This window comes from Littorina saxatilis, linkage group LG8 (genome assembly GCF_037325665.1).
Source record: "Littorina saxatilis isolate snail1 linkage group LG8, US_GU_Lsax_2.0, whole genome shotgun sequence".
Taxonomy (NCBI): Eukaryota; Metazoa; Mollusca; class Gastropoda; order Littorinimorpha; family Littorinidae; genus Littorina; species Littorina saxatilis.
Genome location: NC_090252.1, coordinates 20,939,543 through 20,949,542, shown reverse-complemented (window position 1 = coordinate 20,949,542; position 10,000 = coordinate 20,939,543). Strand labels below are relative to the sequence as shown.

At 42.4% G+C, this 10,000-nt stretch overlaps 1 protein-coding gene and 1 long non-coding RNA gene across 2 annotated transcripts in view; both read right to left on the bottom strand.

Annotated features, from left to right (window-relative positions):
* Positions 1-2,056, bottom strand: part of LOC138973021 (uncharacterized) — a 3,004-nt gene extending 948 nt beyond the window's left edge. Inside the window, exon 1 of the long non-coding RNA XR_011457864.1 lies at positions 1,501-2,056. This is a non-coding gene — a long non-coding RNA (uncharacterized lncRNA). The remainder of the gene's footprint in view (positions 1-1,500) is intronic.
* Positions 1-10,000, bottom strand: part of LOC138973026 (uncharacterized) — a 49,692-nt gene that overhangs the window by 13,876 nt on the left and 25,816 nt on the right. The window lies entirely within an intron of this gene.

Sequence of the window (10,000 nt, the reverse complement as noted above, 5' to 3'; positions counted from 1 at the left end):
CCCGGACTTATATCAAGCAGAACCGCTTGAGGTGACATGCGACTCATTTCGTGGTGGAGGGTCACATATGATAAACCAACAAGAACTGACATAGAAAACGTATCGACAGACAGGCAAGACCAGTAGATAGACAGACAGGCAAGACCAGTAGATAGACAGACAGGCAAGACCAGTAGATAGACAGACAGGCAAGACCAGTAGATAGACAGACAGGCAAGACCAGTAGATAGACAGACAGGCAAGACCAGTAGATAGACAGACAGGCAAGACCAGTAGATAGACAGACAGGCAAGACCAGTAGATAGACAGACAGGCAAGACCAGTAGATAGACAGACAGGCAAGACCAGTAGATAGACAGACAGGCAAGACCAGTAGATAGACAGACAGGCAAGACCAGTAGATAGACAGACAGGCAAGACCAGTAGATAGACAGACAGGCAAGACCAGTAGATAGACAGACAGGCAAGACCAGTAGATAGACAGACAGGCAAGACCAGTAGATAGACAGACAGGCAAGACCAGTAGATAGACAGACAGGCAAGATAGACAGACATACATGCATACTAGCTCGATTGTGAACGACCAAGATGAGTACTTATAAACAAAAAACAAAACCACCATCCACGCAAAAATACCCAATTCTCTGGGAACAAGAAACAATCCAATGAAGATCAATGGGTTACTTAAACCGACGCAACTGCTGACAAGAGCATGCATACAAACAGACACACTTATACATCCATACATTCATACAGACAGATATCGAGACAGACAGACAGACGGACAGACAGACAGACAGACAGACAGACAGACGGACACAGACACACAGACACACACAGACACACACACACACACACACACACACACACCAAGACACACACACACACACTCACACACACACACACATACACATACACACATACATACACACACACACGTCCGCGCACACACACACGCCCGCGCACACACACATACACGCACACACACACATAAACACACGCACAAACACACACACACACACACATACATACACACATACATACATGCACATAGACACACACACACACTTGCATATTATCTCACTACAAAGGTGTTCACTCTTTCACAACCCATACCAACCCAAGTTGGGTTATTTCTGGAATTCGCCTATTAATACAACACCGGCACGGTTGGCCTAGTGGTAAGGCGTCCGCCCCGTGATCGGGAGGTCGTGGGTTCGAACCCCGGCCGGGTCATACCTAACACTTTAAAATTGGCAATCTAGTGGCTGCTCCGCCTGGCGCCTGGCATTATGGGGTTAGTGCTAGGACTGGTTGGTCCGGTGTCAGAATAATGTGACTGGGTGAGACATGAAGCCTGTGCTACGACCTCTGTCTTGTGGGTGGCGCACGTTAAATGTCAAAGCAACTCCGCCCTGATTTGGCCCTTCGTGGTCGGCTTGGCGTTAAGCAAACAAACGAACTATTAATACATAAAGACTATTAGTTAAAAACACTCACCATATATCTGTACGCAAAGAATAGTGCATTCAAATACCAAATGAGGAGTCCCCAGAAAATGAGACCAAAGAAGAGAGCTGTGCAGTTCAGGATCTTGGCAACAGTCAAGCTGTGACGGGCGTGGGCGAATTTTCCATCCAACACTTGCAGACGAGCCTGAATACACACATAACATATTTTATACATCAACAGCTTCAAAATATTAACAGTGCTGTTCCCGGAAGTTGGTGTAGATTGGCCATGTCAAAAGGCTTGACATCCTCTCCAAAACCATACTACAGGGCACTGTCAAGTCAAGTCAAGTCAAATTTTTATTTCTAGAAACCCCATGGGGGTACATGAAAAAAATACAAAAATACAAGAACAATAAAGAGAGGAATGCAGGTTGTTCCATCAATATATACACATAAGCTAGTTCCGTTGAAAAAAATAAAATATAAAATAACTTGTTTTACAATGTGAAAATCAAATCTCCAAAATAATCGTTCTCGTTCATTCCTACGTAACATTACGTGGGAATAAAGAACCCTACCATCAGCTGTCTAAATCATTATTTTTTTTTCCTATCAACACTTGTTTAACATTCTTTTGAAATACCTTTTATCAAGTGAATCAAATTTAACAATAGTTTTTTGGTTTTTTTTTAAATAAAAGTTGACATTTTATTACATTTGGATTTTTTCGATACTTGAGTGGGATACATTTTTGTCTTAATTCGTTAAAGAAGCTGCAGTTAAACACATGGTGGAATTCGTCGAGGAGGGACTCCCACGTGGAAGACAATGGACAAGTTTATCCGACAACGAGGAGACCGACAACGAGGAGACCGACAACGAGGAGACCGACAACGAGGAGACCGACAACGAGGAGACCGACAACGAGGAGACCGACAACGAGGAGACCGACAACGAGGAGACCGACAACGAGGCGACCGACAACGAGGAGACCGACAACGAGGAGACCGACAACGAGGAGACCGACAACGAGGAGACCGACAACGAGGCGACAGCCCCCGATAGAACAGCCTGAATAAGGGTTTCTTCCTCCTCAGCCCTCGTGTCCCCCCAACGACTCGCACAGTCCGGGAACTAATGATGATGATGATAATGATGATGATCGATGTTCATGGACACAGAGGACTATGGGGTAGTTGGACCTGGCTTCAAAACTTACATTTGTCAAATTGTCTCGGCTGCCAAACGTTGTTGTGTAAGAAGACATCCTACGTGTCAAAGCTATCGGTCAACAGACTGACTTGGAGTCAGAACAATGCCTTAGATCAAGAAAGTATACGTAAACAAAGCAAAAACCGAGCCCAACAGTGTAGTGAACATGAATAAAAAGACAACAAATGATTATCTAAATAAAAATAAAACACACCAGTAACCAGGTTAGGTACTTTCGTTTATCAATATTTCGGCATAATTATGTAACTGCCTTCTTCAGGATAGTATGGAAAACTCCAATTCACAACACATGTGTCAAAGTTAAAAAAAACCAAAGGATTACTGTACCGATACAAAGACGGCACAAAACGATAACGAATTTTCGCTTCTGGAAGCTTCATCAGGAAAAACAAGAACACAAAAGACAACAAAAAGCAGACGCAACACGGAACGAACAAGGTTTGAAATAAAATGGAGGGAAAACACGCAAAAAGGGCAAGGAACTCTAGGAACGGAAATGAATGAAAGGGGAGAGAAGTGGTTGGATGATGTCAAGGGCACAGGCATACAGACTAAAAGTAATACACATTCATAAAGGGGCGGGGGAGGTGGGGGGGAGAGAAAGTGGGGAAAAAAGAAGAAAAAAAAGAGGGGGGAAAACACACGCACGCACGCACGCACATCTCTACTCATCCACACCACCATGCCACACAAACACCTTACAACTTAACATCTAACCAATATTGTAACCACAATTATTACCAAAACAAAGCTCTACACATTCATTGAACATAACAAACACGATCGTATATATGCCAAAGGACTTCAATGACCACGAGAGCACACGCCCTACACTCTACCGCACCACACAAACACACAATATACTTAACATCTGACAAATGTGACCCTCCACCACGGAATGAGTCGCATGTCACCTTTGCATGATTTTCATATTTTTACATTTTCCTAAGGAGTTTTTTGTGCTCGATCCAGTGGTGAAAAGCGTTTTAGAAAAGAGCGAAAACCGTTTGAGTTATTAGCATGTGACTAAGGTGACCCTCACACTGTTATGAGTCATAAGCCTGTGACTAAGGTGACCCTAACACTGTTATGCGTTATAATCCTGTGACTAAGGTGACCCTCACACTGTTATGAGTTATAAGCCTGTGACTAAGGTGACCCTCACACTGTTATGAGTTATAAGCCTGTGACTAAGATGACCTCACACTGTTATGAGTTATAAGCCTGTGACTAAGGTGACCCTCACACTGTTATGAGTTATAAGCCTGTGACTAAGGTGACCCTCACACTGTTATGAGTTATACGCCTGTGACTAAGATGACCCTCACACTGTTATGAGTTATAAGCCTGCGACTAAGGTGACCCTCACACTGTTATGAGTTATAAGCCTGTGACTAAGGTGACCCTCACACTGTTACCAGACACTTCCCGGACTTATAATTTATGGTGGAGGGTCACAAATATATTAACCAAAATAAATCCCAAAACAAAACGTTGAACATTCATTCAACGTATCAAAGTGTCTTTCATCTGCCATGCGAGTCCAATGGGTATGAGACCGCTATCCCCCAACCATTCCCGAAAAAAAAACCAATACAACAACAAAGCTTTAAACATGCTTTGATCAAAACAAACTTTCTATTAGGCTAAAAAAAAAACTAACTTTGTTTCCAGTGACAAGGCCGAAATCATAAGGGTCAGTAGAACGGTTTCCTTTCAACACATTAGCTTTATTGAAGTACTAGATGAATACCCGCTTCGCCGGGTATCGGCTTCGCCGGGAAGAAGTAGAACCGAATACCAGGCTGCGCCTGGGACCCGCTGCCGGGTGTACGCCGGCTTCGCCGGCGCACGAAGGAAAGGAGATAATCGCGCAAAACACTGGAGACCTAAAAATAGTAACGTGCAGTGACCTTCTCAAAATAGTAACGTAGTAACGGGAATATGGATTGACGCCACACGGAGGAAGGGAGATAATCGCGGCTGAAAACACTGGAGAAGATAAGGAAGAGTTACTGGTAGTGGATCCCGACAAAAAAACAAACAAAAAATCGGTTCAGCGCGCACAGCGCTGCGCGCTGAGAGCACGTGTTGAAAGTCTGAACTAACATGTATCAGTTGAAAAGCTCGTCTACACACAGAGGAATGCACGTCAAACGTAAAGGGTTATTCTCAAGAGCTGTGCGCCATTTTGTGACAAACATTTTCAGTCCTTCAAATGGTTATAACTTATATCAAATGGAAACTAGAATGTATTATCTTTACTTTTCCGAGTACTACTCTAGTTAGATAATGATACAGACATGCAACAAAAAGCATAGCATATACTTTTGTTTTGTTTTAAATTTATAATTGTAAGTGTTCAAATCCATGTCACAACCTTTAGTTTCCATGATACGCATTTTGGGAACCCAAATGGGCAAACGAGCTCACACGTAACCAGAACATTCTGGAACGCTGAAGAAGAAGAAGAAGAAGAAGAAGAAGAAGAAGAAGAAGAAGAAGAAGAAGAAGAAGAAGAAGAAGAAGAAGAAGAAGAAGAAGAAGAAGACGAAGAAGACGAAGAACAAGAACAAGAACAAGAACAAGAACAAGAACAAGAAGAACAAGAACAAGAAGAAAAACAAGAAAAAGAACAAGAAGAACAAGAACAAGAACAAGAACAAGAACAAGAAGAACAAGAAGAAAAAGAACAAGAAGAACAAGAAGAAGAACAAGAAGAAGAACAAGAAGAAGAACAAGAAGAAGAACAAGACCAAGAACAAGAACAAGAACAAGAAGAACAAGAAGACAGGTGGTGTAGTGATGATATTGTTACGAGGGCGATTTGCCACTGCGTGCCGCAACGTTATGACACCCAAGACGCGTTGAAAGCAAGCACAGCGTGAAGTCAGGTATAGGTACCTCGCCCATATCCTGGGGTGTGTTCTATTCATGCAAACATGCGTGTCTCTAAAAATAGTAAAGCCAACAGAGATCCCCTTTTCGGCGTTGTGTGTCGCAATCTCTTCACACAAGAGGCTGCTTGTGTATAATCAGGTGAAAACACACGGAGAACAAGAGGCGAAGCCTTCAAGGCTCACGTAAGAAATAGACAAACAGTAACACAAACTCAATCACTCCGTCACACATACACACCCACACACACAGTAAGCTTAGGTGACGACTGTGCAAGAAAGAGAGACACTAGATCTAGATCTGTCTGTGTCTGCATGTAGCCTACTTACAGGGACACGACTGCCAAATAGTCTCGGCCCGCTCAAAATAACAATGACCGAGACCACACACACCACGCGAGAGAGAAAGACTACAGGGAGGCATGCCGTCATGATGCATTAATTGACGTCAAACACTTTTGACCGTGACGTAATCTTATGCGAGCTTTATCCATAGTCTTGGATAACCACTCACACATAGACTCGGAAATGTTAAAGTTTCTACCACAGACATACACACACACGCACACACGCACAAACGCACGCACAGACAGACAAAGTTACGATCGCATAGGCTACACTTACGTGAGCCAACAAGGGGCCACATTGCAATATGTTGACACACTAAGTTGTTACGAACTATACCGAGCAACAAAAGAAACGCGAAAACATTCGTCATTGTTTGATTGACAAAATCTCCAACAATTAGAGTTAGAATTATTAAACCACAAAAGTTTGATGAAGGCATGTTTGACCTTGCTTTTGTGTGATTATTTTGATGATGTGACTGTTTTAACACACGGGACAAGCAGGTTCAACGTTAAACACATAATGCGCGCTCGCAGCACGTGCAAGTGGAGCAGGAGAAATCTGATGTGTGAGATGTGTTCACTAATGCATTAGCAACCAAAAGAGACCATGGCACGCTTGCTGCCAGTCTCACTTTTGAAACAGCCAGGATGCCAAGATTGACACTACCAAAATGCCACGTCGATTTAAAGCTGGGGATGATCCAGGAGCGCTGGCATGTGCTTTAAACGTGCACATGTCAACAGTCTATCACCTTCAGCAATGTTCTGTTGACATTGGAAGCACTGCAGTTATGCAACGCGGTGGATTTTTTGCATTACCCCAATAAGACAAGATCGCAAGTTCCTGCCACAACGTCTTCGAGATCGATTCAATACAGCCACTGACACTACCAGGAACACCACTGGAAGCCACCAGTGTTCGATCAGTGGCCAGAGAGCGCGATGAAGACTGACTGATCGAGACCTCCAAAACTTCGTTAACGTTAAACCTGCTTGTCCCGTGTGTTGAAATAGTCGCAGCATCACAATAATCACACAAAAGCTATGTCAAACATGCATTCATCAAACTTTTGTGGTTTGATAAAAAAAAACGCTGGCGCTGGACCCGAGTACTCTTCAGAATGGCTCGCTCCCCCAGTATGAAAGTTTTTGTCTTGTGCACGTGGATTTAAAAAAAATATTTATTTATTTTACACAATTTAAAAAATAATTAGAGTAAAATAAAACATTAAAACGTTCATAATAAACAATAGTAAACAAGAATTAAAAAAAAATTTTTAAAAAATAAATAGACCGCCCATGCCGGGAATCGAACCCGGATCACTTTGATTTAAAAAAAAAAATTGTTTATTTATTTTACACAATTAAAAAAATTATTAGAGTAAAATAAAACATTAAAACGTTCATAATAAACAATAGTAAACAAGAATTTAACACACACAAAAAAAAACATAGACCGCCCATGCCGGGAATCGAACCCGGATCACTTTGGCCATAGGCGGACGTGCTACGACAACTTTACTAGAGTTGTGCGCCTTGAATCACTGTGTCCCTATCGCTCTCTCTCTCGTGCTCTCTGTCTCTCTTTCAGTCTCACCGAGACCAAACGCTGCATTGTAGTTTCTTTGCCGAGACCAAATCCCAGCTGGCTGGCTTGCAAATCGTCTCGCATGCGATACGCATGCTTTTCTCGTGTTCGGCGGTTCTTTTTGCCGAATTGCCTCCCACCGCCAAACCTCCCCCCGTTAAGAGTCGTTTTTGTGATTTATTTCGCATTTAGGTCCCAGGTAACATTATGAAGTTTTAATACGATCAATCGGACCTATTATCAAGTTAGTGTATCAACTTTTGAACGAACTGCGCCCAGTAGTTTCCCAGCAATAAGCTGTTAAGTCGAGACAGACAGACAGACAGATACACACACACACACAATTAAAGTCTGCTGGACCCTCCAGGCGCACAACTCTAGTAAAGTTGTCGTAGCACGTCCGCCTATGGCCAAAGTGATCCGGGTTCGATTCCCGGCATGGGCGGTCTATGTTTTTTGTGGTTTTTTTGGTTAAATTCTTGTTTACTATTGTTTATTATGAACGTTTTAATGTTTTATTTTACTCTAATAATTTAAGTTATTGAGACATCCCAGTGCACTAAGGGATTTATAGAGCAAATCGAGAAAATTCATTATTGAACGAAGCGCATAGCGCTGAGTTCAATAATTATTTTCGAGATTTGCTCTATAAATCCCTTAGTGCACTGGGATTGTTTCAATAACGATATTGTCAGTACCGCCATAGAAAAAAGAAGATTCCAAACGCACACTTTGCTACGCGCATTTGAATAGGCATAACGGTGTGGTCAGGTCGTGTACAGTAAGATCTACTTTTGTGTGGGCCGGTGTCTCAACATGAGTGTGTCGTGCTTTCGTCACACGCATTTTAATTTCTGTTGGTAAATTCCAGTGTAGTGTTAAAGCTGAACAGTGATGATCTTTCAGAGAGACCTCATTTGAACTCTGAGAAAGGACTCTGCTCTTCATTATTTGCGATTCGAAACCTTCAGTCGAGCGTCGATGGATTGACTGTGCGGAGTGACTCCCCTTGAATTGACTACCCCACGAAGAACTCGACTGTTCGCACATTTTCAAAATAAATGTGGCATATATCTCGTGTTGTATCTTCACTCATCGGGGAGTCTGATACTAAATATGAACGGTAAGAATGCTCTGAACCCTACACGTATTATATCCCCATCGATTTTTCGTTCACATTTGCCCAACATGTTAATTTGCTGAGCGGGGTTTATGTCGTCTGCTACTGCTAGGCTAGAACAATCGAACCACTGCAGTCTGCACTGTCACTGAGTCTGCACGAATAAGGCAGGCTTGTAATTAATAAGTCTTATAATTATATGGTAAGAACGTTCTGAACCCTACACGTTTTCGATTACGATTGTTCTTGCCTTGAAATAATAATTCGGAAACCATTCATTTACTGAACTGATGCAGTCGTATTTCAGTGTAGTCTGCTAGAGTCGATCGAATCAGTCTTCCAAATGCTGTGTACGTTATCGGAATAACACTTGTGTTTTCTGTTAGCCGCTGGGAATTGTATACTAACTCATCATTTGGTAATGTGGATTATAAGCTACGTGCCACTAACACGGCATATTATGAGAAGAATCTATGCAAGTCGGCGAAAATGAGATGAAACAGCGGCTTCTATTTTTAGATTAGTGCCACTGTGGCATAGGCACATGCAATCTGTCAGAAAAAAACCCCACTTCTGCTTTAATTGAGAAGCAGGGAATTTATGGTCATTTGGTATTGTGGAGAATATAAGCTACATGTCATTAATTAATTCTGAGGATGAGAGTACAGTCTCGCTTTGGCAAAGGGCGTAAGAATACGCTCTGTGGAAAAGTTAGCGCACTCCAAGAGTGCGCTAACAGATTTAAGCGCATCGCCATTAGCCAATCAACTGGTTCACATCAGTCATGTGACACCAGTACTTACTGACAATTGTTTTAATTGTGTAAAATAAATAAATATATATTTTTTTTAAATCCAAGTGATCAGGGTTCGATTCCCGGTATAGGCGGTCTACTTTTTTTTTTAAATTCTTGTTTACTATTGTTTATTATGAACGTTTTAAGTACAAACGCCAGTATTGTGATATGTCATTTTGGAGAAAACAGAGACGATTTTGTGCAGAAACTTACCCGGCGTGTTGCTATTCATAAGTAAAAGTTAGTGCGGAGGCAATTCCCCAATGCAGCCACCGTCTACGGCGTGACTCTCCAGACTGCAAACTGGACTCGCTTGTGCCTAAAAGTTGTATTGTGCGTGTTTGCTTGTGCGTGTGTGTGAGAGAGAGAGAGAGAGAGAGAGAGAGAGAGAGAGAGAGAGAGAGAGAGAGAGAGAGCGAGAGAGAATGTGTGTGTATGTTTGTGTATATGTGTATGTATGTGTGTGTGTGTGTGCGCGAGTGTGTGTGTGTGTGTGTGTGTGTGTGTGCGTTGGTATGTGTGTGTGTGTGTGTGTATGTGTGTGTGTGTGTGTGTGTGTGTG